The sequence below is a fragment of the Lineus longissimus genome, chromosome 16, assembly GCF_910592395.1.
Source record: "Lineus longissimus chromosome 16, tnLinLong1.2, whole genome shotgun sequence".
NCBI lineage: Eukaryota > Metazoa > Nemertea > Pilidiophora > Heteronemertea > Lineidae > Lineus > Lineus longissimus.
The window spans coordinates 2,536,989-2,547,840 of NC_088323.1; the positions used below are offsets into that span (position 1 = coordinate 2,536,989).

General features: G+C 41.0%; 1 long non-coding RNA gene across 1 annotated transcript; it reads left to right on the forward strand.

Annotated features, from left to right (window-relative positions):
* The first annotated feature begins 378 nt into the window (after positions 1-378).
* LOC135500373 (uncharacterized) lies at positions 379-1,195 on the forward strand. Its single transcript, XR_010449437.1, has 3 exons — positions 379-507; positions 848-930; positions 1,139-1,195. It is a non-coding gene; the product is annotated as an uncharacterized LOC135500373 (long non-coding RNA).
* The last annotated feature ends 9,657 nt before the right edge of the window (positions 1,196-10,852 follow it).

The window sequence follows — 10,852 nt, forward strand, 5'->3', positions numbered from 1 at the left end:
GCATGCCTGCAAAAAGAGAGTAGACATTGTAAGAGTGTAATATCTTTCGTCCGTAAGTGGGGACCGGGGGGCAGTATTGCATGCCTGCAAAAAAAGAGTAGACATTGTAAGAGTGTAATAGATATCAAACAGCGATAACGAGTCTTATCGGTAGACAACGTAACGATTATTATCATAGGTAGCTGTGATAAAATAATTGTTTGCGGGGCGATTGATCTGTTGTTGCAGGTGTATTTTTTCAAAGTTAAGTATTTAGATATCGCCTCATATCAGCATGTAGAGACCTTGGACTTATCTTTCAAAACAGCTGGGGCTTTTCATGTTACTAATACCTCTCGACGCACTTGCCACCCATCCTCATTTTCATTGCCGAGTGAAATAGCACACACCTTCAAGAAACCAACACTTCAATAACAATGGCTGTCAAAATGAGCGCGGTTCGTATGCTTGGATTTCTGTTTTGTATTTTTTTGTGTCTGCAGCGTAATGATGCTAACCCGATTCCAGGTGAGTTAGTTAAATTGAGTGTACAATACAGACTACCATATCAATAGATGTACAAAAACATTAACTCAAGTGAAATACACGTTTCGTGCATGATAATCGTGTGCCATGTTCCAAAGTTAAGATTTCTGTCCGCAACGCAATGTACAACCCTTGATCACGCATGTTGTGTATTTCAACATTCTACAACATGCACATTGCTCACGTGGCCTATTAGCATCGCGCATGGCCTATGGTTTAGGACACGATTTCCATCGGCCAATATCAATAGTTTAGACTCTGTGGCATGAATATTTACTTGTCAATCCATTAAGCAGATATCCTTTCCAATTTCACTGAACAGATGCAGATGAAAGTGACAGTTATGTCGAAGAACACCCAGAAGAATTCGGTGACCACTTCGAAGGAGACATGATCGTGTCTAACGTGAGTAATGAATCACTTCGTTATGAGATGGCTCTGGTGAAAACATTAGATGGAATACAGCAGAGCCATCCTAAGGGTTGTTATGGGAACGAATCTTAATGATATCGCAAACGTGAGGCGTACCTTGTGGGGTATAAAGGGCAGACCATTGTAGTTATTTATTGATAGTTTAAAAAATAGGATGTCCTTCAATTAACTCTGCTTGTAGGTAAGAAACGCACTCACCCAGAAGTCAAAACGTTGGCCCGGTGGAAGAGTTTACTACAAAATTGACAAGAAGTCTAACTATAGTGAGTATATTTACAAAACAAATGTAAGCAGGGTATCAAACGTTTTAACTGATGCGAGCTGACTCCCCATACCATTCGCACTAACCTAATTAAAGCGGCTACATATACTTTTAAAATTAATCTAAACACATTGATTTTTTCCACGTCCGTTTTCCACGTCCGTCCAAAATCAGTACTGATTTTGGACGGACGTTGAAAAAATCATACAATTAGAGACACCTGTCCAAAATCAGTATCGAAGAATTACTGACTTATTTTGGACGGACGTTGAAAAAATCATACAATTAGAGACACCTGTCCAAAATCAGAATCGAGGAATAACTGACTTTGGACCGGTGTATCAAATTTTTAAATTAGTATTAAATTAAGAAAAAATTCAATCGACAAATTCATCCTTGTATGAAATAAGAAAAATATTGAGCTCATTTCTGCTAAATTTAATAAATTTCGGTAGATCCCATTTTGCAGAAATAGATCTCACTCCGTTACTGCCTATTGTTTTCTTAACATTTTACTTATCTCCTCGCCGTGACTTTTCATCGATATTTTCTTTGCAGCATCCCAAAACCGGGAGAACATCCAGAACGCAATTGACATATTTGCGAAGAAAACATGCATTCGATGGATTGAAAGAACTACACAAAAGAGTTTCGTCAAGATATTCAGAGGGAAGGGGTAAGGGGGTGATTCTTCTAACAGCGGGAAGTCGTCGTGGTTTTCCGCTATCACAGGCTATGTGGTTCGTTACAATCACTGAACCAGTAACATGCAGTGAAATTACTCCTACGCCTGTGAAAAACGCGCTGTTTCCTCGATTCGTTTAATGTGTAAGGGTGCCTCTCATTTCATGAATATCCACAACCGAGTTTCCATTCAATCTAGTTTTAACATGTCTTGCAGTTGCTACTCTGTCTTGGGCCGGTCTAGTAAGGGGAATAGGCCCCAGAAACTGTCACTCGGCACCGGATGCCTCGGAGTGGGCACAATTCTGCACGAGATGCTCCATGCAATCGGCTTCGTGCACGAACAGAGCAGAGCCGACAGAGACGACTACATCAAAGTCATGTATGATAACATCCAAAAAGGTGAGAAAATGAAGATGAACTAGTGAAATATATATACGCCCGTAGCTATTCTGAACATTCAGCGGTAGTCGCTGGTTCCTAGACTTTACTTGGAAGCCCTGTCCGAAGTATAAAGCTACAAGCACATCTTCGTTAAGATCAAATGACGTTGCATGTACTTTTGTGTACACGTGTAGGTAAAATTTTGTAAGTTTCTTACTATTATAAGACTTTTGAAATCATCTTGCAAATATTGTACTCTAAACAATGTACATGTATATGAAACTTATCTGAATTTTTGACCTGGGATAGCGAACATCACCACGCAGTTGATGTCGTTAACAGACAAACTATTTAAACTTTGCTAAATACATGAAATGGTAACTGCACTTTATAGCCATACCCTGGAGTTTGAAATTTCCTTACAAAAACCTTTCCCTTCGACAGGAAAAGCCGGAAATTTCAAGAAGTATTCCGTCAAAGCTATCCAACACCTGGACGCGGCTTACGATTATGGATCCATCATGCACTACGGCAAGAAGGCCTTCTCGAAGAACAAGAAAGATACTATTAGACCAATAGACCGAGCCATGAGAATCGGCCAGCGAGCGAGAATGTCCAACACTGACATTCTCAAAGTTAACCGACTTTATCAGTGTGATAAAGTATAAGCTATCAGTAATACCGTTACATCTCTTTCTATAACTATTGTGCACTCCTGATTAGTAGGTAAATGTTGTCCCCCTGTACAATCAGTCTCTGTTATAATCCTTTGAGCCTTCAACTTGATCAGCGGAAACTGGAACATAATTTCAAGATTTCGCATAAGGTTACGCATGCGCATACCAGATAATTTTTGCCCGGATATACGGGCGAAGAAATTCGATTTTAACATTTTTAAGCCTTTATACGACACATAGACATATTGGATGAAGTTTGCCGTGACTGTGTAATGCCGTACACGGCATTACACATATCAAAGATGAAAGTACATATAATTTGACTGACATATTATCGACAGAAGTGGGGCTACTCTCACCAAGACCTTGCTGGAATCCCGGTCAGTAAAAGTACATGGGACCCTCAGAACTAGATTAGAACAGTACAGTATCTATGTTTTCCGATATTTACCTTTTCTGTGTGTCTAGCTATCTGACATACAGGGCAAATCACACATGAATATGGGCGTCCATAACTACTACACGTTGTCCTAAACAACTTCAAAACATTGTAATATCTGAATATGCTGAAAGCAGATGCATCCACATAAAGAGAGGTGTTCAATTGCCGCCAAGAAAGAAATTCACGTCGAACATTAGCAGTGCTAAATGTACACAGCGCACAATTATACATTCAAAGTGTTTTGAAAATCAGGGCAGATAGCACGCGACAACCAGGCCGGATCGTTAGTACTTTACCGCCGACAGCACTTCACGCGATATTTCACTGCTCGACCTACTCGCCGTCATTTGCATGGTGTGGATGACTCTCAGTCTCGGCTAGCATTTTGCTAGCTATTGTGCAAGAGTGTTATTGAGATCGAGGAAAGCACCCTATACCTCAGTCGCTCGGTTGGCCATTGGATCGGACTATCAAGCCAATTTACTGGAGTTTGAAACCACCAAATGACCCATACGCCGTGGATTATTCACAAGATTCGCTTTCTTAGAACGATCAACTCCTCCTCTCCTCACGTTAGACGTATTTCCTGCTCCTAGTAATGACAAACCGCGGAACCTGGTCAGAATAGCGTAGCAATATATATAATCGTGGTGGTCTAATTGACCGCTGTATTTCTTATTCTCGCTTTCACCTACATTTTAGCCCACCTCAGGCCAACCTTGAAATACCTGACGTCGATCTCAAAACCCAATCACCAGAAGTAAATTAGGTTGTCATATACTCAAATACAGAACACGAGGAGCGGAATCAATGTAATCTACACGTTGATTGGTTCGCCCACGCACGGCATTTTTTCCACTCGGTATCGTCTCAAAGGGAAATATCCTCGTAATCTGTTTCGAAAAGAAAACGTTGTCAAGGCCGGACGATAAAGGGCATCGCATGGATTTCAGAACGCAGCCGATTGTGAGGTGCATTTTGGCGACAAACGACGAAGCACGATCGCATGCGTTTTCGCAATGGCATTTCGCAATTGAACATTTCGTCATCCACTGCAAGTTAAGTTCATGCGCTCTGTTTTAACCAGCTCATTTTGTGCTTCTGGCGTAGCCGACTTTATTTATACAATGTACATGTATTCACCGGCATTTTTACAGGGAAATCGAAAGCAGCGTGCGCCAGCGAACAGTTATGAACCATACGCTTAAGCATACATAATTTTGAAAATCCCTTTAGCTGTCTTTCCTTACTCCAACTCAAAAACATTCTGCACTTTTAGAGTATAGCAAATATACAAAAAGCTCGTCGAAGAGCAATTTGAAATACCAACAGAGCTGCATTTTATCATCATTAGCTTATGCAATAGCGGACTTTACCGCCCCCGCACTCATTTATTTCGCCGTATCGTGTAGTCGCCTGGGATGACGACAAAAATGAGAACTGAATATTGCGACTCGACCATGTAGACACATTCGTTTTCTATTTACGTAGGAAAGTAAGCGAAACTGACTGGTTAGACACAAATGAGTTGCGAAATCCATACGACATGATATGCAGATTTCGTTGATTGCGCTTTGACTGCAAATTATCATGTTTATAACTGGCTTATTGCAAATGTCCTGGAGATATAGCCCAAAAGGAGATATTTGTTTGTTGAATTCGACACTAAAAGCCTCTGCAAATCTATCGATTCATTTCAGGACTAATTCTGAGTGACATAACTAACTACTGCGTTAGTTCAAAAATTCACAACACATACAACTTATAAAAGGGCCTCGCAAACTAGTTCTATCATTCTTCACGGTTGGTTTTTGGTTCGCCCCCAAAGTTTCCCCAACAGATTGCAATTTTTCAGATTTGGTTTTTACCCGGAACAGCAGAAATACGAGTTCGCCAGATATATAATTGGGATTTGAGGAAGCTGGTCACTTGTTAGCATACTTATGCTCACTTTGCCTTAAGAGTACTGGGAGAGAATAGGGTCAAGATATCAAAAACACTGTCCAGTTTCACACAAACATGGCTATATTTCTTAGAAACCATCACCTACAATTATCAAACTGTTTACGAGTCAAAAACACGGCACATCGTGTTTTGTGAAGAGATATTAGTACGCCCATTGCGTCTTTGGCCATTGAGACAACATGATTGGTATAATTAGCAAGGTCATCAATAACCTAGGTGCGCCAAAATGGCCACCTATCCAAAATTGCCTAAAATCATTGACACTCCCCAATTCAAAATTATTACAATTTGCATAGGACGGCCTTCACGCTCTCAATTTCTTCAAGTCGTAATAAAGTCTGTTTGTGAAGATTTTTTTTCCAATCCATTTTTGTTCTCCTGGTGTTTTACCCGCTCCCTCTTTCTATTAGAAAGAGATACAATGTAGAAGATTTGTTCCGGCAATTTCAATCCCATGAATACCAAATTCCATTTTCCCGTGACAGTGTTCATTTCCCGTGGCTACGAAAATCACCTTCAGAATCATTTTGCTTGGGAAATGCAGCCCTCTATTCGTTCTGTTGTTCACTACCAGGCCTTGTGACTGTACATGTACATACAACATGAAATAACCCGAGCAGAACGTGCTAAACTAAGGATACTTTTTTCTTTTGGGGGCCCTGCGGTGGGATTCAGATGAGCGTTTAAATAAGCTGGGGAGGATTACCATCTTCAAACAAAGCACCCGGAATACAAATAAAATTGAAACAAGGGTTCTGCGGGGGTGGTACAATCAAATGAATGTTACAGTTGTAATGTTATCTTGAACAAGGACGATTGATAATGGTTGGATTGTGTTACGACATTGACATTCAACGTTGGTATTCAGATGGAGTAATCTTATCTGAAGACACCCACGATGTCACCCAGGCGTGTAACACTTTCTTTCTCCGTGTTTCCATTGCTCTTCATGTACGGTGGTAACTGAAATCCAGTAATATAATAACAAATTTAAACACTGCTATTAAATGTGTTTAATGTCCCAATTTACCTCATCAGCTCCAGCATCGCATTGAAATAGACCACAGTTCCGTTTCATCGAATTAAGTTACCGGGGCCGTGACAAGTGTTTCTCACACTGTCATGACTAATGACCAGCAGAAGCCTGGACCGCAATGTGATAATCTATCAGGACTTGCGTTCCTTGCGGATATGCATTTCCGTCACATTGGATATAAGGTCTGTTGCAGAATGTATCATGGATGTTTTATCTTGGTAGTCTAAGCTGATTGGATTAGCCGTCCATATCGCCGGAATCGAAACGCCTACGTTGCTGCTCCCACCTCAATATCTGCTCAACGTTTTGTTTGTCATATTTGGCCAACGGGCGAGCATTTCATACCAACTATTCAAATTAATTAAGCTTATGATAGTCATGCTTTTAAAGGCCAAGCCTTGCAGAAACAAGCTGATGAAGTCTATACCTTGCGCTGGGAAGAAGAATTGAGTGTATGATCGAGGCAACCGTGACGTAATACTGAATAGGCTTTCAGAATTAATGCAGATGATGTCTTTGCTACCGGATTCTGGTGCGACGTTTCCATTCTTCGTCGCAATAGGGTTATTTTCAGATAGTGTAAGTTACAAGAAAATTGACTTCGTAAAACTTTGATTAATGGTGGAAAGCAATGACTCGTGGGGACGACTTCCTCTGATTGCATCACAAAAACACGGATGGGCAACTAATCCCTGGGTGCAATTACATCAGTATTGTCATATAGGTCATGGCCCAAGTGCATTACACAGGCACCCAGTGCACATTTGTCAATAGATTGAGCTTCTAGTCTGAGACTCAGTCGTTTTTCGTCGAATGTTCTACGATTCATCATAGTCTAGTGTGTTTTAATCATGGTTATGAATCTGGGAGGTTTAATTTTGCATTTGTCAACGGATTGGATGGCAAATGTCTGTTTGGTACACATTTATTTTCTTTCCTGGTCACTTCTAATTCAGTCCTAGTGATGGGGGTGAATAACCGGTGTTCAATGCTGATCACCCTTTTCCGCTCAAAATCGTGTGGTGGCGGGTGGCGGGTGGTGTTCATTTTCATTTCATTTTTTCTCAGTTTTTGGCAACCAGAGCGACGTATGTTTAACTCCATTGCAATCAAAAGGCCTTGGGAAAAATGTATCAAAACATATGATATCAATCGACTTGCGTTTTTGGGACGCCCGTGACGCTAGGCTAATCCCCCGATCACGCACTCTCTCCAATTACTACACGACGCCTTGGAATAAGAATAGTACGCCATTGTTATGGAGTTTCTACAGTGCCGTGACTTCAGTCTTTCGCCCTATCACATATCCTGGTCAATTAAGTAAGTTATTTACATCCCTCCCACGCTGTTAATCTATCTGATGCGGCCTTTGCTTGCAAATACTTTCTTTATCATCTGGACAGGAATGATACCCTTAGGAGTCATGACAATAACGTAAGTTTCACAAAAGTAAACCTCGACTATTATACACTGCATGTACATTAATTATGCATAACACAGTCGCCTAGATTCTGGTCGTCTAATGCAAGTATCAATTCGTTTCTTGTCCCCCCCCCCCCCCTCCTCAAGGGTAGTTAAGCTATCACCACTAATCTTTGCCGATGCTTGAGTAGTATTTATTTTTCCTTTAGTGAAAATTTGGCGAAGCTGGAAAGAATAAGGATGCTAATGTGTCGATGTCTTGTCGAACATACAGCCTTACCCAGTAAAATTAGTTCGGTTACTTTATATGACGGTGATAACTGATATATTGTTGATGGTGATGTCTTGACGAAAGAAAAAGTAGCATTGGTGAAAAAAGGATGATGCTTGAGCCTTAAGATGTCGTTATAGGGTGATAAGGTGTCGTACCCTTGAGGAGGGGGGGGGGGGGGGGTACAAGACACGAATTGATACTTGCATAAATAACCGTTAGAACACTAGCCACGCATATCTATGTTAACTGTGCTTATTAGTACACAAATATCGCCATATTGGTTTATACTACTTTACAGACACGATCGATACCAATGTTCTGTTCGCGTTTCCGATCAAGCTGTAGTGTGTCCGGGCAGCTTGGCTAAGGCAACTGTCAAGAAAGGTCAGGCCACGGAAGTGCTTGCAACGTAATGAAGTGGTTGCACAATGGGAAATGGAAAATTTTAAAATATTGTGGGGCGGTGGCAGGGACGAGGGTCTATATTTCATTTTTTTGGCCTGATCAAGGCATCCAATGCTGTGCTGGCTCAATTGTTTCGCCAGCTGACATGCGGTCGGACCGAGGGGAGGTCCCCATGTAAAGGTTATTTTGTTCTAGGATAGCGGACGTTTTTCAGTTACCTGCAAAGTTACCCAACTCCTTGATTAATGTTGCTACATGTGTAGATTTTCATTCGATAAGTAGTTGTCAACCTTTTCAGCTGAGAAGTATTCTATACACAGACGCCTACTGTAACCAATTCAGTGTCACTGGAACAGTATATTGACACGTATTCCCCTCGTATAAAATGCGTAAAAAAACTTTACGCGAAAGCTCTCCTGTGGTAGTGGTACGAGGATCACTTCGGCTAATTATTGCCTTGGAAGAGGTGCTGGCAATTTTTCAGTTCGGTGTTCAGATAGCGAATACTTACCCGGTGGAATATAGCTCTATGTAACTGAGTCTGGCCCACCTACTGCCTTGGATAATTGCCTGAAAAACGACCGTTGAAGTGACATTTAGGCTTGTTTTAGCTGCAAAGGTAAATCGAATTTGTAAAAAGCTTTGCTGTAGGTATTTTTCAATCCCGTACTTATTGTGCAAAAGAGCAACAGACGGGCTTCAACTTTTCGGGATTTTTTATTTCAAAAATATGCTGGAGAAGTAACATTCTAGGCTAACAAGATAAAGTTTGAAGTTGAAATGTCTATCAAACAGCTTACCGTATCTGAAGTTGCCGTCTTCCGTGAAAACTGATGAAAGCAGGAATGCCAACTTTCCAAAAATAAAACTTAAACAAACACTGTGAACTAGGTGAGACCTACTGACAATGATTGCTTGGGAATAGATATGCCTCGTGTGTTCGATAAAGCCGCAGAAGAGAAAGAAAGAAGCTAAATATAAGATACTCTGTCGACGTTTTTGAGCCAGTTGAGATGAGTATAGACCTGGTACAGGTAAACTAGGCTTTTGTATAGGCGACCTTCAACTGGCCTTTTACGGGTCTGCACAGAATATATTGGCTTTTAATCGTTTAACACATGTCAACCCCGAGCCGAAGAACGTCTGATTCGAGCTGCACTCAGTATCGGGTGAGCGGGAAAATTGGGTCAATGAAGGATACTTAGCTCAGACCACGAAGTCGTAGAAAAGGAACGTGGGCTAAATCACGATGACGTACATTTTTCTATCGAGATCAGACAAATCAAACAAAAAATGCATACTTTATGAAGCTTTTCTCAAAGACTCCTTTTGCCTGACGTAATAAGGAGCCGAGCCGGAAGCGCTGTAGTTTCATGTTGTACTCCATCATCCAAAGCAGAAGCCAAAATAACGCAATGTCAACAAAATACGACAAAGTCATGTGAGCTATTCTGATGACGTGGTTGAATAATCTTGTGTCATGATGTTTCGCTTTCAGTCATAATGTCCGATAAGCATAGAGGTGAAAACTGACGGTCGTATTAACATGTCGGCAAATCGAGAAAGAAAATCACTCCTGTATTACGTATTGATATCGGTTTGTGTTTGATAAACTGGTATTTGATGCTACTGGAGTTTGTGAAGCGTTCAGACGTAAATAGGCATGTCCACGTCATACGGGGGCAATTGCCGGAAATCGATAAGGTTTTCACCAGTGCAATGCCTTCACACGCGACGCCCACTACATGCGTTCTATCACAAATTAATCGAGATGGTGCCGATAGGTGGCCAGCCTGAGTACGTAGCCACCATTGGCCAATCATGAGCAGTGGCATATGCCAATGGAGACTGTATAGAAGAATGAGACTTCTGATTTCTTCTTTCTCGTGTTTTCAGAACAATAAGGGAGAAGTCAGAGAAGTTTTAACTTCGTCCCATTTGTCAACATTGAAAAATAACCTTGTAGTGCGAATCGGATGTGTGGTTAAAAAGTAAAAATTACTTTAAATGTTATCATTTGAATACTGGCTGCAAAGTCACGACGCCTGGGATTTCAGGCGACACATTGACATTTATTTTGCCCAACCAAAGGCAATATCAAAGAACTTGATCTACTGCACATGCGTAGTCCATGCATGGATGCCGGTTCGCTTCCGTAATGTGTTACCAAAAATACAAATTTTTGTCTGTAAAGAAAGATAGCCTCAATTGAAATGCCACATTTGTCTTAGTTGAAATGACATAATATTACGTCAAAGTTATTTGGGGTAAGATAGACGTTATCCGTCGGCTCCCTTGATGCGAAATCGTCGACGTTAAGTGACATTCTCTAAAGATAACTCGG